Source organism: Puma concolor, chromosome A1 (genome assembly GCF_028749965.1).
Source record: "Puma concolor isolate L17-30 chromosome A1, mPumCon1.1.hap2, whole genome shotgun sequence".
In the NCBI taxonomy this organism is placed as follows: domain Eukaryota; kingdom Metazoa; phylum Chordata; class Mammalia; order Carnivora; family Felidae; genus Puma; species Puma concolor.
Window position 1 is genome coordinate 93,864,908 of NC_141667.1, and position 26,225 is coordinate 93,891,132.

The 26,225-nt window shown below is 38.3% G+C and overlaps 1 protein-coding gene across 4 annotated transcripts in view; it reads right to left on the minus strand.

Annotated features, from left to right (window-relative positions):
* XRCC4 (X-ray repair cross complementing 4) overlaps positions 1 to 26,225 on the minus strand; it is a 304,053-nt gene that overhangs the window by 40,929 nt on the left and 236,899 nt on the right. Inside the window, exons 9-10 of one of the 4 annotated variants that reach the window (XR_015248244.1) lie at positions 25,772 to 25,878; positions 13,525 to 13,696 (exon numbers count right to left, since the gene is read on the minus strand). The exons of 1 other annotated variant lie outside the window; for it this stretch is intronic. The gene's annotated coding sequence lies outside the window, so the exon portion shown is untranslated. 2 more of the 4 variants (XM_086697415.1, XM_086697400.1) reach the window with 2 other exon arrangements.

Genomic DNA, 26,225 nt, shown 5'->3' on the forward strand with positions numbered 1-26,225 from the left:
GACTTCAGCTCAGGTCATGATCTCGCGGTCAATGAGTTCGAGCCCCGAGTCGGGCTCTGTGCTGACAGCTCAGAGCCTGGAGCCTACTTTGGATTCTGTGTCTTGATCTCTCTCTGACCCTCCCCTGCTCACGCTCTGTCTCTCTCTGTCTCAAAAATAAATAAAACATTAAAAAAAATTTTTTTTTAAAGAAAAATAAAGTTGGAGGCATCACAATTCGAGATTTCAAGTTATACTACAAGGCTGTAGTAATCAAAACAGTATGGTACTGGCACAAAAATAGACACATGGATCAATAAAACAGCATAGAAAAACTAGAAACAGGGGTGCCTGGGTGGCCTAGCTGGTTAAGCGGCCGACTTTGGCTCAGGTCATGATCTCGCAGTCCGTGAGTTTGAGCCCTGCGTTGGGCTCGTGCTGACAGCTCAGAGCCTGGAGCCTGTTTCAGATTCTTTGTCTCCTTCTCTCTGCCCCTCCCCCAGCCATGCTCTGTTTCTCTCTTTCTCTCTCTGTGAAAAATAAACTTAAAAAAATAAAAACAAAAAAGAATCTGAAAATGTTGTCACTCTGGCCAGCAATTTGGCCAACTTTCTTTGCCACTGCCATTGGTAATTGCCTACTTATGTGATTCCAGATACTTAAAACACTATGACACCAAGACAAAAAAACATAGGCTGAAGCTGCATATAAGCTTCCCCTGCCCTACATCTCCTTTACCAATACAGTTTACAACCCCTGTGGTATATATACTATTAGTATCCACATTGTACAGATGAGGAGATTTAGGTCCACAAAGGCTAAGTAACTGCCTAGGGTCATATATCTGGTAAGTGGGCATGAGCTAGGATGAAAGCAGATCTACTTGATCCCACAATCTGCGGTACTCATGAACAGTTTGCTATTTTTTTTCAACCTTGGAATGCCATTTGTCAATCTTTTTAATACCTGTGTAGCCATCCACCACACATTCATAATTGGCTTAACGTCTAACCAAGTTGCCCTGAGGCTGTTGCCAGTTTTTTACCATTATGCAAAAATTGCAACAGTTAAATCCTTACAGGAACTTCTTTTCCCATTTGTGCAAATGTGTTTGCAGGAAAAATTCCTATGTACTGTAATTGATTTTTAAATTTGTACATAATAAAAATATTTAATCTGTTGATATAAAACCCAATATATCATGAGAGCCTTAATTCTTCTAGAATTAGTAAAGCATAGTTTTTCTTTTTTCTGTTTTTCAATATATGAAATTTATTGTCAAATTGGTTTCCATACAACACCCAGTGCTCATCCCAAAAGGTGCCCGTCACCCACCCTCCCCCCCCCACCCCCCATCAACCCTCAGTTTGTTCTCAGTTTTTAACAGTCTCTTATGCTTTGGCTCTCTCCCACTCTAACCCCCTTTTTTTTTTTCCTTCCCCTCCCCCATGGGTTTCTGTTAAGTTTCTCAGGATCCACATAAGAGTGAAAACATATGGTATCTGTCTTTCTCTGTATGGCTTATTTCACTTAGCATCACACTCTCCAGTTCCATCCATGTTGCTACAAAGGGCAGTATTTCATTCTTTCTCATTGCCACGTAGTACTCCATTGTGTATATAAACCACCATTTCTTTATCCATTCATCACTTGCTGGACATTTAGGCTCTTTACATAATTTGCCTATTGTTGAGAGTGCTGCTATAAACATTGGAGTACAAGTGCCCCTATGCATCAGTACTCCTGTATCCCTTGGGTAAGTTCCTAGCGGCGCTTCTGCTGGGTCATAGGGTAAGTCTATTTTTAATTTTTTGAGGAACCCCCACACTGTTTTCCAGAGCAGCTGTTCCAGTTTGCATTCCCACCAACAGTGCATTTCTCCACATCCTCTCCAGCATCTATAGTCTCCTGATTTGTTCATTTTAGCCACTCTGACCGGTGTGAGATCGTATCTCAGTGTGGTTTTGATTTGTATTTCCCTGATGAGGAGCGATGTTGAGCATCTTTTCATGGGCCTGGTGGCCATCCGGATGTCTTCTTTAGAGAAGTGTCTATTCATGTTTTCTGCCCATTTCTTCACTGGATTATTTGGTTTTTAGGTGTGGAGTTTGGTGAGCTCTTTATAGATTTTGGATACTAGCCCTTTGTCCGATATGTCATTTGGAAATATCTTTTCCCATTCCATTGGTTGCCTTTTAGTTTTGTTGATTGTTTCCTTGGCTGTGCAGAAGCTTTATAGTTTTTCTTTTCTTTGTAGCTACAGTCTATCAATGATCATAGGGACCATAAAGTCAGCATGAAAACGCAGTACATTGAGAGACAGGTACACAGTTGTTAAAATATGTATATTCTGGGCCAGGATGATGTGAATTTTAAGGCACCATCATTTATTAGCTGTAACCTTGAAGGCATTACTGTTTTCTGGGGCATAGTTTCTCATGTGAGATAGCCTAATCACTATTTTCTATAAGACTATTTAGATCATTATATAAGAAAATGCATGCAAAGCACTTAGTAGAATGCCTAACACATAAAAAAATGGTCAATAAACATTCATTACCAATGTATCTATTAGTTCTGTACCTTTGTCTTTTGTGTGTGACTGACATCACTTTTATTATCCAAATTTCCACATGAGTTAATATATTATTGTTATTATCTTAATATATTATTATTTCTTTAATTCATTCATTCAACCATATTTACTGACCACTTACTATGTACCAGGCACTGTTCTAGGTAATGGGAATACAGTGGGCCCACAGAAAAATGATTCATATTTCACAGACATCAAAGTTCTCTAGCAATCAGTGTTTTAATGTATTTTAACTTAAAAAAATAATATTGGTTAAAATAATATCCCATGAAGCATAATTTAGGACACTTAATTATAACTCTAAAGATTTGGTGTTATTTTAAATTGATTTTGATACTTTTCTAAAAAAGAAAAATGACACCACTGTTTATGGGTCAGTGGCTAGTGGGAATTCTTTTTACAGCTGCCTTGTGTCATTTATCTTGATCAGACACTAAAGAAGCCATTTCTGGGTAATTTACAAGATCATTGCGTCTTTTATACCCAGGCTTCCGGATCAGCAAAGAATACAGCTTAACCTTTATTTTCATCTATCCGTGGAAAAAAATAATACATAACAAGGTCTCAAATTCTACATTTCAATTCACCTGCTTTTAAAATACAAGTTGAACAAAAGTATCACCTGGTAACAACTGCAGAAAGAGGAAACTTAATACACAATTTGAAAATTCAATAATTTAGTATCAAATAAAATATACTTTATTTTTGGTGTATTTCTAACCCTTCTGTAGGTCTATTCATTATTATGCATATATAAATCTACACATATAAAAATGTATAAAGATGTGTATTTACATTTATGCATATAGGTGTATACTTTTTTTGTTTTTTTAACCACCACCAGGCAGTGGTATTTTGTGGATAAGTAAGCAATCTTCTTATCGTTATTTAAGTCTATGTGTATGGTTTGGAAAAGTTAGTAAGGGATCAAAGTCTGACCAGAATGATGTCATAACAAGGTAATATGGAATCTGATTATGTGAAAAGCTGGATATTTACACAAAGAGGTCAGAAACCAGCTGGCTACATATAAACTATAGAAAAACCAACAAACGTCCTAAGACAGTTCTTATTCTTGATCTGCTATGGACTTGCAAGCTTAGCATAATTTTTAAAGACCCAGATATTGAGAATGTTTTCTAACTCAGCACAAATCCACTCAAAAATTTTGTGTGGCTTGCTACCCAAATTATACTGGAGGCAATGAGAAAATGGGTTTAGTTTTCCTTTGTGTGGAATTATTTAAAAATTATAATATCAGTTTGAAAAACTGTAGCAACACTTTACCTCTATGATTTAGGAAAAACATCCTTACAGATTATATAAAACAACTTGAGGCTATTTTTATCTGTATTGTATTTTTATTTTATAGATCTGAACATTCATTCCAATTGGGTTTGGGGTAGACACTCAATTGAATTGTCTGAACTATTGCCTATATTGAACTTATCTGAAAAGTTAGCTCTATGATTGTTTGCCTTCATTTCTTCTTTCTTCCTTCTTTCCCTCCTTTCTTTCCCTCTCTTTCTCTCACTAAGTTTTGTAAATTGTCCTTTTGCCTGACTCTAAAATATTAACAACCAGTGTCATAAAAGATTATGTGAGTAGGTAAAAACTTGGGTCACTTATAGTGTAAAAAAATTACTAAATTATTAAACTATTTTATCTTCACCGAATATTTTCATTCTCTTCAAAGGATAGAAGATGTATTCTAAATTGAGGAATGACTGATTACAGAAAGGAAAAGAGGGACCAGGAATGTGGTATTTCAGGATTATTCCATAAAAAAAATGATGACAAACCAAAGTTCTCCACTCAGGCCTAATAATAAGAAGAGAAATAGTCCAGGATCACAATTCCAACATTAGATTAAAGATAAGATTTGTTAAATTCTTTGGTGCTCTGCTGAACAGAATGAAGAACTGGTCTGTTCATTCTGTGATACCTTTAATAACTTTTGTGTTTTTTTAGACCCTTGATTGCCAAGATTATTGCCATGCCATCTAACTTTCGTGAGGTTAAAAAGCACTCAACATGGATGTATGGAGCCATTCTTATTAGAAGAGTTAGATAACACAAAAGAATTCCCACACAAGCATGATCCATGGATTTGCTGATCACAATGTACATTAGCTTATTGATGGACTTAAGTATCTGGTAGAATCTAAAAGCTTTACAGAGCCACAGAGATATTTTGACATTAACAGTGAAACTCCTTTTTTGAACATTTGGTTTTAATAATCTTAAAGATCTTCTGGTTTAACTCTTTTTTTTTCACTTTTATAGATATTTCATTAGGCCAGGCTTTGAAATTAAAAGAAAAATGGTTAATGACGCCGTCTCAGCACAATACAGCATTAGCAATGGACCACAAGTGTCAAACGTGCAAACACAAATAATCGTAAAACAGTTGTGATGTAATGACCCACATTTTTGTCACTGTGACTCAGGATACCCAGAGAGGGTCAAGAGAAAACAGTGGTAACACAGAGCTAAAATGTCAACATACACTTGGGCTGGGCAGTTCTGTCCAGAGCAATTAACTCCTCCATGCCCCTTCCTCCTCTCATTTTTCCCAATGTCCGCTCTGCTTTACTATTCCTTGAAGCTAAAGGAATTCATGAGACAAAATCTGTCCTATGACGTTAACCAGTTTTTCTGCTTCATGTGTAAAAGGGCTACTTAGTTTTTGCTTCTTTTCCCCAAGACTAGAGAGAATATTCAGAAGTCCCAGAAGATCCAGACACTACACAACCATTTCCTAAAGGGATGTGAAGCCTTGAATTCCTCAGGAGAATGTAATTGCTTCTTTGGCAAATAAGGGAGCACAGTATATGAGTCATTCAGTCATCGTAAACTCCAATGAATGTTTGGTTTTATATTGTTCAAAGTGGAAACAGCTTCTTCTTTTTCCCCTTAATTATAACAATACTTTGTGCTTACTCTTAAAATAGCAAAGAATCTAGAAAGTGAAGAGAAGCAGTCTCAATTGTAGCTTTGCAAGCCATACAACCACTTTGTTGCATAATCTACAACAATTTTACTATACATTCAAACATACACAGAGTTGTTTAACAAAATACACACTTTTTAAAAATTATCGGGGTAAAAAACATAAAATTTACCATCTTAAGTATACAGTTCAGCAGTGTTGACTTTATTCACATTGTTCTCAAACCAATCTCTAGCACTTTTTCACCTTATAGAACTGAAACTCTAAATCCATTAAACAACAGCTCTCCCTCAGCCCCTGGTAACTACCATTCTGCTCTATGAGTTTAAATATTTTAGATACCTTATACGAGTGAATCGTGCAATCTTTGTCTCTTTGTGAATGGCTCATTTTACTTAGCATGGTATCTCCAAGATTCATCCATGTCATAGCATGGACAGTTTCTTTCCCTTTTAAGGCTGAATAAAATATAATTGTCTGCATACATCACATTATGTTTATCTGTTCATTCACCAATGGACATTTGGGTTGCTTCTCTGTCTTGGCTATTGTGAATAATGTTGTGAAAAACATGGCTGTGCAGGTATCACTTTTTTAAGTGAACACTTAATTGTTTATAATTCTTAAAATTATGAACATAAATATTTGTGTAATATATCAATTATTTTCTTAAAAACATTCCTATAAGTAGAATTTCTGAGTGGAAGGATATATGCTTAAAAAGAAACCTATATTTCAGGTAACACATGTGTAAGATACAGATCAAATATTGTAACATTTCTTATTAAAAAATGTTTTTTCTTTTCTTTTTGAGTATAGTTGACACACAGTGTTATGTTAGTTCCCAGTGTACAACGTAGTGATTCAGAGAAGTTTATATATTATGCTCTGCTCACAATATGTGTAGCTACCGTCTGTCCCATTACATCACTATTACAATACCATTGACTGTATTCCTTATGCTGTGCTTGTACTTCTTGACTTACCCATCTCATAACTGGAAGCCTGTGTCTCCCTCTCCCCTTCACCCATTTTGCCCAACCACTCACGTTCCTTCCCTCTGGCAGCCATCATTTTGTTCTCTGTATTTATAGGTCTGATTCTGCTTTTTGTTTGTTTGTTTATTCATCTAAAATAAGTCTTTTCCACACTTCCTCATCCTCAGCCCAATGCCCTGACAGATCCAGAAACAAAATTAAAATATTTTTGTCTTCATTCTCTTTGTCACTTACCATAGTTCTTCTAGATCACTGGTTCTCAACCATGACTACACATTGGAACTACCTCAGAACCTGTTAAGAAGAAATACTGATTTCTGTACACTATCCCTTTTAAAGCATCATCTCTTAAAGTGGGGGCCTGGGCTTTGCCCCTTTCTATTTTTAAAAGTTTTCCAGGCAATTCTAATAATGCATGGCCAAAATTAAGAAGTACTGTTTTAAAGGAGTGCTATTCAAATTTAACGTGCAGATGAAACACTGATGGATCTTGTTAAAATGCAGATACCATTTCAGGAGTTCTGCAGTAGGCAGGGTGGGGGGAGGGGGCGGGCTGAGACAGGGTTTTTCCAACAGGTGACGTTAATACCTCATTTTTGTGGGGCGCCTGGGTGGCGCAGTCGGTTAAGCGTCCGACTTCAGCCAGGTCACGATCTCGCGGTCCGTGAGTTTGAGCCCCGCGTCAGGCTCTGGGCTGATGGCTCGGAGCCTGGAGCCTGTTTCCGATTCTGTGTCTCCCTCTCTCTCTGCCCCTCCCCCGTTCATGCTCTTTCTCTCTCTGTCCCAAAAATAAATAAAAAAACGTTGAAAAAAAAATTAAAAAAAAAATACCTCATTTTTGTGTATGAAGGATCTAGATTAATACATGTACCCTTCTATCCAACTACTTTAGACAATATGTAGTGACTCCTCAAGATGAAGACAGGGATTTGCTCATTTTCATTATCTCCTTCCACCTGAATATTTATTATATTACTTTTAGTTTTACTATTGGTTCCTTTTAGGTTATAAAACTAAATTCTCATTTTTTTCCAATTTTGACCGTGTTTCTTGGTCTTGACCACCCCTTAAAACTTGAGAAAGTCTTCCATTTTTTTTCCATATTTCCCCCCAGAAAGTTTTGGTGCCATCTTTTGTTAGTTTTGCTTTGACATGTAGTCCAAGTAGCCAATAGTTCTGTTCTCTGCTGAGAACAGCAGATACAAACAAACCTTTCATGTTATGTCATTAGGTTGTCTCTTAATAGAAATCCAACCAACTGATTTGCCAGTGTTAATTCTTTAATACAAAAACAAATATACACCATGCCAATTGATGCACTAGGCTTCCAGTGCTTTTTCCATGGGCCCTTGTACAGAAATCTAAGCCACCCAAAGAATTTTGTTTCTAGAATGAAGGTCTATGGATTCCTTAAAATCAAGGCATTAGTTTTTGTCACATTTTGATCAAGAGTGTGTAGTATAACCTTTCCTCTGGAATTTTTATTACTTCCTACTCCCATCCCTTTTGCTATTTGCCCTTTATTTTTTCCACATTCTAAGCCATATTAGTTATTCCGTAAGGCACAGACTGTCCCTGAAGTCTCCCCCTGGGGTGTACTGTCTCATTCTCCTCAGGACCGGTGGCTCTGAGGCCTGTGACAACCTGGAACATCCCTTTATCCCTTTACTGGGTCAGAACTACTGTTCCTGCCTTCCTTGGTTACTGATCTTCTATGCTGAGGACACTCAAGTAGCTTCATGAGAGATGACACATAGGTGATAAATGTACTAAGTCCTTGTATTTTTGAAATGCAGTTTCAAATATATATATTTCAAATATAGAAAATTCTGGGTAAAAAGTTTTACCTCAGAACTTTAAATGTTATCAGTCTGAGTCTCTCTCCTTTGTGAATTGTGGCTTTTTTTCTTCCTAGAGGCTTGTAAGGTTTTCTTTTTAATTATGTTGTTCTGATACTTCCCATACAATGTGTCCAGGTGGGGGGTCTGTTTCCATTCATTGGGTTGGACACTCGGTGAGCCATTGTAAACCAAAGAGTCTTACCCTTCTTGAGCTCTGGCACGTATCTTTTTACTATCTGGTTGAATAATTTAAACACTTTGCCTCTTTCTCCCTTTCTGAGGTTTTTACTAGTTGAATATAGGTCCTCTGAGTTCATTCTCATATCTTCCATCTTTTGCTCTTTGATTAATGTTTGGAGAGATTTCTTTGATTTTGTTGTTTTTTAGTATTTCTACTAAATTTTTTTATTTTGGCAATTATATTTTAAATCTCTAAGAGTGCTTTCTCATTCTCTCATTCTCCTGTTTGTTTCATAGAGGTAGTATTTTCTTGAACCTTTTTGCAAATATTTCTAAGGATGATTTTTTTGTTCCCTGAATCATTTCAACTTCCTCCAAGATTGTTGTTTGTTTGTTTGTTTTTTAGAATTTCGTACTTTTCTTTTTATACTGCTAGTTCTCCTCATATTCTAGTGGCTTCTCTCTGTTATTAAGAAAGCAGGCCTGGGTAGATGGAATAGATATTCTGCTTTTGTATTGGTAGAAGACTGTTCTCCTAGCAGGCCTCTCCCATTCTTCTGAAATTGCTTCCTGGGTTGCGCCAGGCAGTGTGGGCCAGTAAACTTTGAGGATCAACGGGAGTGGTAACTGGCTCCCAGGCTGAGTGCCTGCACAGTGCCGAAATGATAATGGCTTCCCTCTGAGGCATCAGCAAATGTAGCAATGTTATCTTTTCCCAGTTTGCCCAATTACTTTAGAAAGGAGTCACCGTATATTTTGACTGGGAGTATAATGTCAACTGCCTGCTTACTGTGTTTATATATGTTGGAGATAGGGTGCTGACTGAAGAATTCTGGATACGCTCAGACCTTTGAGGCATCTCTCTCTGTTTAGCTCCATCTTTCACTCTCCCCTCTGTTGTGTCTGCTGACTCTATACCCAAGGCATGTCAGGGGTTCCACAGGGCAGATTAGCTTTCTTCCTTTACAGAGCTGTCAAAGTGTATTCTAGGCTGGCAATTGCTCTGCCCTTTTCTTCTATCTAATGGCTCTCATCTACTTTTTGTATCCCAGTAATTTATTAAATAGCTCAATCTTTAGTGACATACACACTTCCCATTCTCTCTTGTCTGTTGTTCCAGGCAGTTGCTTTTTTACTTTTAGTCATTACTCAACATATCCCTGCTCTGTTCTCGATCACAGAGCAGTGACCAGCTCCTGTAAATGACATTTCCATGCCAACTGGCTTCCATGGAGGTTCAGCCAGTGGGAAGCACTGGTAGGATACTGGAGAGAGAAGAAGGAAGAAGGCAATATATTTCTCCCTTCTCTTTCTGCCGTTGGCAGCATCTCTAGAAGTGGTTTCTTCTTTTTTGTCCAACACCTCCTGACTCCAGGCAGCCCCGTTCTCATGGTTCAACCTCTCACCATGAAGGGCCTTGAGCTCTAGCAATATAATTTTTTCTTTGGTCCCTCCAGTCCACTGGAGGCAGTAGCCCCTGATGTTGCAAATCCATCTGGCTTTTTAGATGTTCCTACACTTTCATAAATAGGTGCCTACATTGAGCTCTCTCTATTGAACTAATTGGTTCCATTTTCCTTACTGAACTTGAGAGATACAGGTATAAGGGCGATTTTATTCTACATTTCTATACTTTTAATTCAGTAAATAAGGTTTTGGAAGTAATGAGAGGCCAATGCATGTGGTCAGTCTGCCATCTTGAATTGGAGAATATATACATTTTGAGGCTTCTGATACACATTGTCAAATTGCCTACTGGAATGTTTCTAACAAATTATATTTCCACTAACAGTGTGATGCTATCCATATCCCATCACCCTCCAAACACAGGGGATTGATACTTCTTTTTAACCATCGCATCTAATCTTTGTATGGGGATCTAATGAAAACTTCAAGTTTTCCTGGCTCAGAAGATTTCATATTTGTGTTGTTCTAACAGCTGGAAATGATCTATGAGGAGATAGAGCCAATAGCACTCGCCTAACATTTGATTCAAGACAGTTGGCCAAGTTACTAAGGAGCCCAGAATCCTAACAGTATGAAAACGACACAGAAAGCAGCTTTTCCAGTGTCTGCTTCTGATATCTAAAAGAGGAATTATTCTGGTTGTCCAGAAAAGTAAAATTCCCCAAGATAAATAAAGTCATTGCTGAGATCCAAATTATTAAAGCATGACTCAAAGATGAGAGTGTCTCACAAAAGACTGAGTCAAAATCGACTCCTAAGAGTCCCAGCTTCCTAGCTTAGAAATGCAATGGGAAAAGTTAACACCCGTCTCCATGAGGATCTCACACAGATTTCCAACTAGAGAACTAACCACAGAATAAGGGTATTGGAAATAAGGAATCTCCAATTTCGCCTTATGAAGTAGTGTCATAAATGCAGCCCTCACCGAAATCATGCAGAAATGTCAATCAGGAGTCTTGATTAGCCACATCTGGCCACATCTGGCCATGACTCAGTCCATTTTATGGTGGCTTTGCCCAACAATTACTTTCTCTGCAATATTGCTTTTGATACTCATCACCTTATCAACTGCTAGTAGTCATTTCGCCCACTCAAGACCTCCTCTGTGCCTTCCATTTGCACAGAGAGTATACAGAGATCTGCTTTTTCACCAACTAATTGACTGCACTCTAAAGCACATAATTTGCACTCTTTGGCCTCAGTTTTTTTAATCTATATCTATCAAATGAGGCTAAATGATCCTGGAACTTCCATTCAGCCCTGAGCAGGAGCTATGATGATTGGGAGCTAGGTGTCTTTAGTAAAACCATTTAGCTAGGGCTGTTATAATCACAAACAGCCTCAAATCTGGCCATTTGATCTTGTCTTCCAGAAAGGTTATTTTATATTTCATGTGTTTAAAGCATGATTTTAAGCACTTAAAATGTGCTACACTTTATTTCTATGCTGTTCTGGCGTTTTTCCTCTTCTCCTCTTCTTGTTTTAATACTCCAGGAGCCTTAAGAAATGGAAGGTTCTCAGATCTCTTTTGACATCTGAGAGGGCCAGGCCCTATTATTCAGTGAGTCTATTCACATCTCTCTCACTCTCCCTACGGTCTATGAACAGGTTACTGTGGGATGGAGAAGAGCTTTGGTTTTATGAAGTGATGAATTGGTATTCTGACTAAACCCAAATGTTTTGGTGACTGTTGGGGTGGAACCCAATAATTCTGCCAAGTTGGGATTAGCACCAATGCTACTTCCCCCTTGGTGGAGATTCAGCTCAGAATCACGGTTAAAGAGAAATGAAGGAAATCCAGTATGAAAGTGGACTTCCGTTACAATAACCACCAAAAGATTTTTTTTTTGAAAGCTTCAAAGAAAGAAAAATGGAAAACCTAATCACGCACATAACACACCACTTGTAATTTGCGTAATGGTTATCTTTGTTGAAAACTATTTTTTTTTATTTCTTTTTAACGTTTGTTTCTTATTGAGAGACAGAGCATGAGCATGGGAGGGGCAGAAAGAGGAGGAGACACGAAATGTGAAGCAGGCTCCAGGCTCTGAGCTGTCAGCACATAGCCTGATGCGGGGCTCGAACCCACAAACCCCAAGATCATGACCTGAGCTGAAGTTGGATGCTTAACTGACTGAGCCACCCAGGTGCCCCTGTTGAAAACTATTTCTAATGAGATGGATGAAAAGCTAAAATGGTCAACAGATTTGGTCAAATCAGACACAAAAAATGTCCCTGAGGCTTTTCAATCTTCAACACATATTGGTTATCAGTCTTCTCAACCATAATTTGTTCCTTTGAAACTTCAGAATCAAGGTAAGGTTCAAAAACCACTTTACAAAATAATCATTTATCTCTACAGTCTCAAAAGTTGTAAAATATATTGAATACATGTTTTACTTCATATCTGAAGAATTTAAATTTAATCTAGTTAGTTCCTTATTAGAGATGGAACATCAAAGAATTCAGAAGGACTAAAACATTCTGTGTATGTTGTGCTTTTATTCATGCATAGGTTAACTTTTGGAAGTCAATTTGCTTTTTTAGTTCATGAGAGTCTGCATAGAAGAAATAACTAGCAGGAGTCAATAATACATGATACAGGGTTCCAGAAAACTGGGTCCCTTTTGCTCTGTGCTAACTGCTTGGGTCAAGTACACAAACTAATTTGCCCACACAAGATATCTCTTAGTATTCCTTACTGTTCAGCAAATACCTATTCTAACTGAACCCAGTTCTTTGGTAATGGTGGAGGCAATAGATAAGTGTTATCTATACATATCCAAGACTAAGTTTTGCTACCTTTTCTCAGCCCAAGTAAACACATGAATATGTCTTCTCTATATTACAGGAGATGTCAAAAAAAGAGCAAGTTTTATGGAAAACAAATGGCATCTCTGTTTTATAAAAACTACTTCTCTGGAAAGTAAGGTGGATATTTCGAGTCTTCTGTAGATACCTGGAAAATCAGAAAACTAAAAAACTAAAAATACATACACGCAAAATACAACTAAAAGCAAATAAAAAACTGAAAAATTTCCCATTAAACGATACCCACCAACAGGGAGATATGAAGAAAAACAAGTCAACTTTTTCTACAAGTATATCAACGTTCATGATTAAAATAAGTCCATAACCAGGGAAAGGCCTGGTCTTTAGTACAAGGACGGGCCTTTTATTTGGCTGTCGCCTTTGACACTGGTGGACAGCATATGAAATTTAGTAATTTAAGAAATCCTGGGGTGGGGGAGAAGCCCTTCCGGAAAGCACTTTTACATTGTGGATTAAGCTGTGGCTACTGCCTCTGTACATTATCTGCCTTATCTGGTGCTTAGACAAGAAGTACACGTGAGCTGGTCTCATTTGTGAGGAAGCTGACTTCAAAAGAGAGGTTAAGTGGCTGGCTTGAGAGAAGAGAGTTAGGCAGTGGGAGATCCAGGATTGGAACGTCAAAGTTAGTGACTCCAGCCCACTTTATCCTGCTGTGACGCTATCTCTACTTGGCTGAAAAAAAAAAAAAAGTGTCACTGGAATTATCTATCAATGGAACAGACATTTGTGCTATTTGCAGTCATTTGGGGGAAATGCTTCTGGTTAACAGTAAGAAACGTTTGCTTCTCCTGTTTCCGAGGTCATCATGAATGGGGTAGGTATGGGATTAATTCTTTTTGGCAGCCATGTCCTGGAGGGAAAGGGAGAGCCAGAATTATCTCACAGACAAATAGAAAGAAACAGCAAGTTTTACACCCACTAGCTTTAAAACGACAGCCAGTTCCCCTTGTGACGTCTGCCTCGAGCTGAGTAATGCACTTGAGAACTGTTTTGCCAGCCTCTCAGGGCGTAATCTTTAACCCCTTTTATTAATGGATTCTGTGACACTGTGCAGCAGAAAAATGATAAACGTCCAGGTTAAAAACAAGCAAATTTATTTTTTTCACATTCTTCTTCACATTCAAAGATGTTGAAGCCAATGCTATTGGTAACCACATATAATAGTGTATGGTGGAAAATGTCAAGTCAAAACTCTAACTCACACATGCCTACTCACTTCTGTATGGCCATAACATTAACCTCTTATTTACAATGTTGTGTGATGACTAGCTTTTCTGCCTTGATAAAATATTTAGTGCTCACAGGTTATTATTCCATGTTTCCCAATAATCTATTTGCTTTATAATAAAGCAGGAGCTCCCAAACTTCGTTCTTAAGTAACTCACATGGTTTCGGCTGTACTATCAAATCGGTATCTATGTAATATTTTTCTTTAACCGGACTCACTCTATTATTTTACAAGATTATATCACTACTGTAGATGGAAAAAGAATCTACTGTTTGCCTTAAATAGATGGAAGCTACACGATATATATACAATGAATAAAAAAAATGCTTTAAAACTTATGTAAACATTGCTACCTTGTGCTAAAGGCTCTGAATGTGAGACCTAAACACTCTCTCTGTTAAAAAATAAATGAAAAATGGAGGGAGCGTGGGGACCTGTAAGAAGTGTTAAATATATGCCAACACTAAATTAAGGTTTCTTCTTTTATGTGATCATAAACATTGAAAGAAAACTGATAAATAAATCAACTTTTCATTATGGGAATCAGAGTAACGGTGTTGGGTCATGTGCCATCTTATGTGCTGTCTCACTGTGGAAAACATTTCAGTGAAGAGTTTTGTAAAACATGTCTGAATATCAAAGAGCATTTCTATTGCTCACTTAGACACTAGCGAGAGAGAGAAGTGAGACAAGGGTGAGAGTTTCTTTTCCTCCACAGTCAATTCCATTCAACATAAAATACAAATTAAGTGCTTAGATATTTCAGTTTATTATCTTATTTGTGAGAAGAGACAAATACATTGGAAATAAATGATTACCAAACAAATCGACACTCTTAAGGGTGCATGCTGAGTATCTAGGCAGATAAGAGCACACGAGGGGCCTTTGGGTTCCTCTGCATGAATAAAGCACAAAACGGCACTCATTATAGGTGGACAAATTAGAAATGGGCCACATGTGGATGGAAGCACCCCAGGGGAACTCAAAGCATGTCGAGCAGAAGACAAGAAGAAAAAAACTGGGATTTCTGGTCTCACTCCACCCCTGCCCATCACCCCATCCAGGGGAGAACTATCAAGTGTTGAAAGGAGGGAGAGAAACCCTACTCAGACTCCTACAAGATTGATCCTTAGATGCTTTTTTTCTTTTTCTTTCTTGAGAAAGAGAGGGTGTGTGGGCAGTGGAGGGGCAGAGAGAGAGAGAGAGAGAGAGAGAGAGAGAGAGAGAGATCCCAAGCAGGTGGGTGCCCTGTCAGTGCAGAGCCTGATGTGGGGCTCAATCCCTCAACCCTGGGATCATGATCTTAGCCAAAATTGGAAGTCAGACACTTAACCAACTGAGCCACCCAGGCACCCCTTAGATACTCTATTTCATTTTCCAAGATCTGATGGTGTTTGTTGTGTGACGTATGGACTAAGGAGGGTGTTAGCATAAAGGCATCCTGCAAAGACAAAGAGTGTATACAACAGTTTGTTTATGGAAACCTTTGGTAATGCAAATAATTAGTGAAACATTAAAGAAAATGTTTTGCCTCTTGTTTAATTCATCATCCAGTGGCTTTATACATGTTTTCTAGTAAATAACAATGGCAATAGTCCAATCTCTTTTGAGTATGAGGACTGTATCATGCTAGACATTATACTTTCAATGTCTATAGACTGAGAAAATACATAATGATCAAAGGCTTCTATTAATTCAGTGAACCAAGTAAGTGAATTTATATTTTATTCATCACCTCACCTATAGACATTTAAAAAATAGTACTCTGTGTGTGTGTGTGTGTGTGTGTGATATATTATTTATTTAGTCTAGTCATACTGAATGTGCATATGGATTTACAGACCCCTCACAATAAATTCTGCTACCCCCAGGGGTCCAAGACCTAGTGGTTGGAACTGTGGAATAGGACAGGCTTATGATTGATGACAGTGAGGAGGGCCTGGGGCACATCTGTGGGTCCTCCATTGCTTTTGTCATCACGACCCTCACACTTTCTTCCTGAAACTCTGCACTCTTCTTTGTTTACTGAAAATATTTTCTGTATAAACTTCAACAGGTTGGTTTTCCATAGTGGAAACATTTTTTTTTTCATGCTACAAAATTAATCTGTGCCTTAACTGGAGACCTGTACAACTGGGATAAAAGTCATTTTAAATTCAAGATGCACCAGGTCTTCTGCTGCATTTAATAAAATGTTAGTCCTGAAGGTAGGTTGTGAGTACACGGTTATTTGCTGTGCGACTCCTCATACCCTTGTGACGTCCATATTGAATAATAAACGAAAGCATAAACATTCTCTGCATCTCACTTACAGCTCTTTTCCTTTATGTGGTTATCACAACAAGCCAACAAAAGCTACCAATAAAGTTATTACTTGCTGCACAAAGCAGTGAAGCAACATTGTAAACTTACTTCCTGAGTGTTTTCTGGAATTTTAACTCCTTTGTCCTAGCACATTTTATCCGAATCTGAGATTCAAAATGTGCTCATGAGCTTTTGCCAAAATAGGCATTCCTTCTTTTGGGTCTGCCTTTTGTGTGACCCTAAGGACAACTGTGACTTTCTTACAAGCAGTGTCTTTAATCGTTCACGTAATATGTCCCTGCAGTCATGCCCTCTCTCTCCTGCAGCAGCACTGTCTTCCTCTTACCATGGCACATCTCACAGTAAACTTGTCTACATTTGCTGTCTACATGTACTAACGTCGTAGGCAGTTTCAACACACTCCACTCCACTCTACTCTGTTACATCTCGGAGAGTGCTCTTATCACAGTCACAAACCACTTTCACATGGGGCCAAAGGTCATTCTCTGGCTCTCAGCTCATTTGCTCTCTCAGATGCATCTGACATGTTGACACTCCTTTAAATACTTTCTCACGTTTGCTTCCATTATACTCATTTATGTATTCAGGAAGACCTACTCTGGGTACAAAGAATTGAACAGTGAAAAAGATTGGCTTCTTGTCTTTATGAATGACTGTGACAGAGACAGAGAAGCAAACATGCAGTTACAAGGGCCATGTGGACTAAATGTGCTAAATGCTATATGGTGGGGGGAATATGGTGTGGACACAGGATCTATGAAGAATGCCTAATCAGGATTTACATGGTCAGGGAAAGCTTTCTGAGGAAGTGACATTCAACTCAAGACTTAAAAGATGAATAGGAATTAGTCAAAGAATGGAGACAGCATAGTGAGAAAGGGTATTCAGGACAAAGGGAAGAGCATATTCAAGGACTTGGAAGGGAAGAGAGAGCACAGAAAGATGTAGTGCCAATATGTACAGGGTTGGTTTTTTTTTTTTTTTTTTTTTTGGTGGAGGGGAGGGAAGAGTAGCAAAAGAAAGAATGATAAAAATGTCACTGAAGTAAGGAGGCATCATATCAGACAGGCCTTATAAGACAATATAAGAATACTGGACATTTTTTATTGAAGGCAGTAGGGAGCAATTAAGGAAAGTGGAGCTGGAAAATGACTGAACCAGGAGAAGGATTGAGAAGGGGCAAGGTTAAAGGGCAAGACTCACTAGAAATCTGTGACACAGATCCAGGCAATAGTAGTAGTTCTGTTAGTGGCAGTAGTGTTGGTGATGGTAGAGAAAATTGGCCATTATAGAGGAAGAAGTAACAAAATTTGGTGATTTGATGGAAGAAAATGTCTGGTCAGGAGATGGAAGACTCAGTGATAACAACCACGATAAGGTTGGTGCCTTTCACCAATTTGGAAAGCACCAAAATAGGAACGAGATGTGGCTAAAGATAGAAGGGAGATGATGAGTTCAGTTGGAGCTTACTGACACTTCAAAAGCAGAGATGCACTCGGAAGATAGGGGGGACTCTAAAAGGGACTGGCCCTCCTCTCTCTCCCAGAGATAACGAATGAGGAAATAATGATGATTTCCCTGTTCCTGAGAGCTTTCTCAGGGAGCATGTTTGAGTGACCCATAACACAAGATGTGGAGCGTGGGAGTCACATGCTTCTAGCATGGAATCTACTTTTCTCCTAAGCAGTTTTCTCCCTACTTTTCTCTCTACTTTTCTCCCACTACAGACAGACAACAGCCACAGCTCCAGATCCGCAGCTTTGAGAACTGAGGCATCAGGGAATCTATAACAAGAATCAGACACGTAGTGACAAAGGACACATGCCCTCATTGCCAAGGTCTTGGTAATATCCTTTAAAAGGCCTCAGTGGTGATAGAGGGGAAGTTTAGGGAAAGCAGAAGTAGCCCTGAAATAGCTAAAACCTGAGTTGGGGGCTCCTGTCCCTTCTTAGCATCCTGACAAGGTCTTGGTAATATATCCAGATTTGTGATCAGCAAATTAGGCCAAGTTGGAATGAGTATAGGCAAATGAAACATAAGGGGAAAAAAATACAAGTTTTTTTTTTTTTTTTAATCTCAGCTTTGTTGGCTTGTGTGTTTTATTTCGTATTTTAACGGTGCATATCATTTTCAGTTGAGGTCTTGTTTCTTGCAAGATCATTGCTTTTGCAATCCTATCTGGAGCAATATGTAAAAAGGACGTGTATATAAAATGAGGAAGCATATTTCAGTCCCTTCTAAGAAACCATTTAAACTGTTAGACATTTGTTTAATGCCTATACCTTTCTAACACTCTTAGCTGAAATATTGTGCTTCTCTGTGCTATTAGCAGTACAAAAATGAAAGAATTCAGATACTGTGGTCCAAGGGAACCATTTTACTGTTTCCATCAAAATATGAGTTTTCCAGGTTTTATTCCCATTACTTATCTATCAAGTACTATGTCTCTCCCCATGCTAAACTGTAGATACCAATACAATCTGCCTCATCAAAGGCTATTAGGACACTATTCATGGAGTGTATTTTGCTTTAGGAAGTTGGCTGGGAATTCCCCCAAAATTGTATTTAGTATATGTTAAAGGTTGACGTGTATTCTACAAATGAGTGAATTTCTTCTAAGATTAGAACTATGGCAGGAGTGACATGGATTAGAGCTTGGCAGTGACCTGAATTTCTGTAAGCAGAGCATAGTCAACTTCCCAACTGTGCCTTGCACAAGGGTGGCCAACTCCCTTCTGCTGTATTAGTCATCATTAGCCACACTAGGGAGTGGTTTAACTAATTTACAAAACAGCAATTGTTCTGCTACCCTCAGGAGAGTGTTCGGTCATGGGCAACAGCTCTATTGCATGGGGCATCATACTGCACCCATCTGTCCTAATAGTTTTGGTTAAAACAGAAGTGGCAGCAGACTAACACTAACCATCCCGCACCTTTAACACGGCTCTTCTTGGGCACCAGGCACTGTGCTAAGTGCCGTTTTACATGATCTCATTTAATCTTCAGAACCACCTGTGATGAGATTATTGGCTGCATTTTAGAAATGACAAAAGTGAAGTGCAGGGAGAGGAAGACATTTCCCAAGAGTCACCCAGAACAAGGGTTTGAATTCAACTGTTTGACTCCTGAATCTGTTCTCTTAATCTGAATCTCTTAATCACTGGACCAATGGCTTGTAAATTTTTTCCCAAAGGATAAGGGGGACCGAACTCTTGGATCCTACTCCAACTCTTCTTTTGTTGCTTTCTATACTGAGGTTCAGCGTAGACCTCACTGTAGTAAGGAACCAGAAACATGTTTTTTTTTTTGTTTTTTAATTTTTTTTTTTTAACATTTATTTATTTTTGAGACAGAGAGAGACAGAGCATGAATGGGGGAGGGGCAGAGAGAGAGGGAGACACAGAATCAGAAGCAGGCTCCAGGCTCTGAGCCATCAGCCCAGAGCCCGACGCGGGGCTCGAACTCACGGACTGCGAGATCGTGACCTGAGCTGAAGTCGGACGCTTAACCGACTGAGCCACCCAGGCGCCCCCAGAGCCATGTTTTAAGAACAGTTTGACCTTGCATCATTTGCTCCGACGTCTCTGTGCATCTGAACCAACTCAATACTGGACATGGAATCCAGAACTGCCTGCTTCACATACTCTAGTGACTGATTAAAAGAAAAGCCTCACTGAGTGGCTACAGAAAACAAACAAACAAACAAACAAACAAGAAACCTTATGTCAAAAATTCTGAGTTAGCTCAATGAAGGCCTGTCAAATGGAACATATAACAAGACAAAAGGTAGCCAGTCCAGGTTAACTGTCCTTTATCTATGGCATCAATTTATTAGCTACCTTGTCATGCAGGAATATCCCAGGATAAGAGACTTGGGCAGATATATTTTCTTAGTGGGAAGGTTGGAAACAGAACAGTGGGGACCCAATGAAGGGATCATGAGAGATCAAGGGGAAAAGATGGAGAAAGAGCAATTTTTCTCCCATGGACTAGTCCCATGTAGGAGAAATTTAAAAAGCGGGGGTGGAGGGTGGGAATGGGTTTTGTTCATTGCATATTTAAAGGGAAATTAATCAGATTTAACTTATTATAGGCCACTCTAAGAAACCACATGCAGAGTCTCCTTACAATTTTTCCTAATGACAGTTTGACAGAAAAATATCACTGTATTCTAGAGACAGCTATCATTTCACAATTCAGAAAAGATGTGAGAATTTATTATATGGCATGAAAACCAATGATTTTGATTTTGGAATCAAAGTATTATTATTATCTAATAGGTAAAGGAAGCCCAGATTATAGAGGAGGAATGTGTATCAACCCAAACACTCAACACATCATATGCAAGAGCTTTCCTGCATTGGATGCCCTTTAGAAGTTTTTGGACACCAAAAGGTGAAAGTAAGGAATTTGCCATTTTGATGCAGCCTTTTTAATCTGGGAAAAACAACCCAATGTGCCTTTCAGTTCTAAATAATAAAGAAAGTAAATATCTCTATTCTTGAGGCCGAAATAACAACCTGGATTGAGACCCTTTAGGTCCAGAGGATGGGTCTTCCATTTAGTCACATAAATCAAATATGTTTTCACACAGTTCTTTTTCTCTGCAGATAGTTTTTGGGGTGGAGGAGAGCAGAGTCCAGGGCAGAAAACTTTTTTTTTTGTCTTTATATGGATTTATGCTTTATAATAGCATATTACTGTTTATTGTTAAGAAGACCAACTCAGAGCATACAGGTCAATGGTGTGTGTGTATGTGTGTACAATAAATACATGTGTTCATGATATTGTTCCCATATGTCAAGATCTTGGTATCAGGGAATCTGAAGACTAAAGAAAGTTGGGTATGTTTGAACTTGATTGGGCTTGGTGCAGCTTAGAATGGATTGCAGATGTCCCATACTTAGTGTATGAATGGTTCAATGGCTCTAGTTTGGGGGAAATACACTGATAGTGAACCATTTGCCTGCTTAAGGATACAGGTTAAGACTGACCCACAGGCAAGGTGTGGGGCTTTCCTTGGAGAACTTACAAAATCATTTTGGAAGGAGACAGAGATCCTGGGATTCACGATGGTCCAGGAGGCAGAATTTAGGATACAAAGAGGAGGGAATTTTTCCTTTGAGCTCATGACTAGGTTTGGAGGGGAGATATGGCAGAGGAGAATCCCAGTGAGGGGTGTATATATGTGTGTGCTGGATGGTGCATGTTGATAAGCTGGTTGCTTGCAACATGGCCATGTTACTGGTGACTCCTTATGGGTCTAGCTACAGTAAATTAAATTAGTCAGTGTGGTGAACTTTCCTTGTATTAGTCCCAAATTTTCATGTTTTCAAGTGACCAGTGTGAAGAAAGTGATGACTGCAGAAATGACCACAAAACTTAGCAATATGTGGATCCTGAGAAACTTAACAGAAGACCATGGGGGAGGGGAAGGAAAAAAAAAAGTTAGAGAGGGAGGGAGCCAAACCATAAGAGACTCTTAAAAACTGAGAATAAACTGAGGGTTGATTGGGGGTGGGTGGGAAGGGGGGGTGGGTGATGGGCATTGAGGAGCGTACCTGTTGGGATGAGCACTGGGTGTTGTATGGAAACCAATTTGACAATAAATTTCCTATTAAAAAAAAGCTTAGCAATATGGAGGTCAGTGTAGAGCTTGATATGGTTTTATTAAAAGTAAATAAGCTTGGTCTCTTGTGCTGCAGAGAATCAAAGAAGGCTTGCTGCCCCACTTTGGGAAGCAGTTCAGTGGAGCAGCAGCAGCTTAAAGAAACCTATTCCAGGGAGATAAAGGAGTGAGCAGTGGCCCACAAAAGGAGCAGAGACCCAAGCTCTAAGCCAGATGCTTGGCTGAAATGATAAACAATGACCAAGACCCACTTGCAGAGAGAACTCAACAGTCATATGGAGTGAAGACTCAGGTCTTTGTTTTGGATATATAAAGTTAAAAAAAACATGCGAGTGTAAATATCTTTTCAGAATAATGATTTCTTTTCCTTTCAATATATACCCAAAAGTGGGATAGCTGGATCACATGGTAGTTCTATTTATAATTTTTTGAGGAACTTCCACATTATTTTCCATAATGGACATTCTCACCAACAGTGTGCAAAAGTTTCCTTTTCTCCACATCCTCACCAACACCTATTATCTTTGGACTTTTTGGTGATAGCCAATCTAAGAAGTATGAGGTGATACCTCATTATGGTTTTGATTTTCATTTTTTCTGATGATTAGTGATGTCAACTACCTCTTCATACACTTGTTGAGCATTTGCATGTTTTCTTGAAAAAATGTCTATTCAGGTCCTTTTCACATTTTAAAATCGAGTTATTTGTTGTTCTGGTATTGAGGTGTATAAAATTCTTATATATCTTGGATATTAATTCCTTATTAGATATGTGATTTGCAAATATTTTCTCCCATTCCATAGGTTGCCTTCGTATGTTGTTGATGGTTTCCTTTGTTGTGCAGGAACTTTCAAATTTTACTGTAGTCTCATTTATTTATTTTTGCTTTTGTTGCCTGTGCTTTGTTGTCAATTCCAAAAAATCATTTCCAAGACCAATGTCAAGGAGCTGACCCTTATGTTTTCTTCTAGGAGTTTTATGGTTTTAGGGCTTACATTTAAGTCTTTAATTCATGTTGAGTTGATTTTTAGGTATGGTGTAAGACAAAGGATCCCATTTCATTGTTTTGCATGTGGCAATCCAGTTTTTCTAAGACCATTTATTGAAGAGACTATCCTTTTCTTATGGAGTATTCTTGGTTCCTTTGTCAAAAATTAGTTCATTGCAGCATTATTATTCACAGCAGCCAAGATAGAGAAATGAGTTGAATGAATAACCAAAATGTGGTATAAATACACAATGGACTATTATTCAGCCTTTAAAAAGAAGGAAATCCTGCCATATGCAATAATATGTATGAAACTGGAGTACATTATGTTAAGTAAAATAAGCCAGATACAGAAAGATAAATATCGTATGATTTCAATTAAATGTTCAATCTTAAAAAAAAAAAAAGTCAAACTTATAGTAACACAGAGGGGAATAATGGTTATCAGAAGCAGAGGGATGGAGGAAAAGGGGAAATACTGATCAAAGGTCACAAACTTTCCATTACAAGATGAAGGAGTTCTAGAGATCCAACATACAGCATGGGGACTGTATCAGTAATGTTTTGTAGACCTGAAATTTGCTAAGAGAGTAGATCTTAAATGTCCTCACCATACACACACAAAAGAGTCTAACTATGGGAGGTGATAAATAAGTTGGTTAGTTTGATTGTGGTGATCATTTCACAGTATACACACATATATCAAACAATGTATTATAAAAAAAAACACATTATACTGTACACCTTCAATATACACAAAGTTTGTCAAAAATAAATAAACAAAACTCAGAAAAAAATAGTAAAATTAATATGATCTCATTTTGAGCCTTAACATTGTTGGGACTTGGACATATGATTTGTACATAGAAATGTAAACTCTTGAACACTATAAATGCTAAGAGAGTCTGATATAATTTAGACCAAGCTTTCATGTCAGATTCAGTAGAGGGTTTGTTCTAGTAACAAGTCAGTGGGCCTAATCAACAAAACTTCCCATGCCTTATTGCTCTTATAGTTACTGTGATAAAAATTTAAATCATTAACCCAGAAAAATCTATTAAGTATATACTGTGCACAAAGCAGCACTCTAGGCAAAGGAGATTATAGGGGAGTACAAAAGAGACTAAGTCCCTCTTCTAATGGTGTTTGTAGTCAGGTGAGGGGAGAGAGACAACAAACAAATGAACACATATAATATGCCAGGTCTGAAACTGATGCAGAAAATGATGAATGAGAGCAAGAGAAACAATGGTGTGGCAGGTAATGCTAGAAGGGTGCTATTTTACATAGGATGGTCAGGGAAGGCCTCCCCAATAACATGGAATCTGAATAGAAACATGAAAAAAGTAAGGGAGTGACTATGTAGCTAATCTGAAGGGAAGAGCATTCCAGCCAGAGAAATAGCACATTCAAGGCACCGTACTGACATGACTGTGGCTGGAAAAGGGATAGGGCAAAAAAAAAAAAAAAAAAAAAAAAGTGGGGGGGAAGGGCTGGAGGTAAAGCCACAGAAACGGAGCTGGGAGCAGATCGCTAGTACGTTATAATTAGAGATTAGAGATTATGGACTATAGATTACAATTGGAGATGAGAGAGAAATGGATGAATCAAGATGTCTCCAAAAGTTTTTGCCTGGGCAACTGGTTGAATAGAATTGTTATTTATGAAATGGAAAAGGCTGGTAAATAAGTATGTTTGAAGAGACAATAAAGAATTTAATGTTAGAGTTACCATGTCATTTGTACATCCAAGAAGAGAGGCCAGGAGGCAGTTGGCATTCTTCATCATGTAAAGTTACTTAAAGTCACGGACTAAATGAGACCACTTAGCCAATAATGTAAAGAAAAGAGATCTGAGTACCGATCCCTTTATAGAGACTGAGAAAATTAGGAGGAAGCAAAAAAGTCATAAAGAAGGAATAGCCAGTAGAAGAGGAAGATAACCAAGAGACAACAATGAATCAGAGATCAAGTATGTTAAGTTATCAGTGTTTCAGTGTGACTAAGATGAGGCTAGAAATGACCAATGACTTTAGCAACTTGAAGATCCTTTGTGACTTGATAAGAACTCTTCGGTGGAGTGGTGGACATGATGGCTACTGGAGCGGGTTTCAAGACAGGATTACAGGGAGGGAGGCAAACCACAAGACTCTTAAATATAGAGAACAAACTGAGGGTGAGTGGGGGAGAGAGGAAAATGGGTGATGGTCATTGAGGAGGGCACTTGTTGGGATGAGCACTGGGTGTTGTATGTAAGCCAACTGGACAATAAATTACGTTAAAAAAAAAAGACAGGATAAGAAATGTATCTATAGCACAGTTTAGTTAAGACTGTGATTTGAAGATTTAGACACATTCTAAATCTAGAATGGTTCATTCATGATGTAGAATAATCACCTATGTATAAGTCAACTCACGGTGAGAATTAGTGAGCCTATTTAGAAAAATCATCAAAGATGCCATAGTTAGTTCCAAGTCATGGGATGAAGACACAGCACCAACAGCAACAGAGGGCATAAGCTGAGGAGTGATCTGTCTACGGGGTTTCATTCAATTACTCTTTGAAGCTCCTTCTAGAAAAGTGGAAAGTTGTTTTATAGTTCTGAGAACTGAGGGAGGACACCCAGTAAATCTGTTGATATAGTCTCAAGCACTGAGGCCATCAGAAAGACCATCTCAATGACTATTTTTCTTAAGTTGCAGTTATACGGTATCAATTTACTTAGTTTTATCCTATTTAGATTTTTGTTCTTACCTTGGCACTCTGGGGTAACATTTCTGAGCGCAACTAGTAGTGAGTTTGTTCTTGATGGGCACATTTCTCTAGTTTGTGAATTATGGGCCAAGAATGGAATGGTAGCTCTGAAAATAAAAGCCAGGCACAAAGAGGTTTGTTGTTAACCTTCATGAAGGGCCTTATAGCAGTTTAAGTATCTCACCCTTCTGGGACTAAAGACATCATGCTTTCCCATGACCTGAAATGGAAAATCATTCCACTGTTTCTGGGACGGCACAGAACACACACCATGTGAAGCAGTCATAAAATATTTTACTTGTTTTATCCTACTTTTTCCTCTTGCTAGTTCCCTTTATTTTGGCAGGAGGTGGGATGTGATGACCTCAATTAGGCTTTTCCACATCTAATTTCCAGATTCTGGGACCTAAGTTTTACTTTCCTATTTAAAAACATATGAACTGCCAGAAGTTAT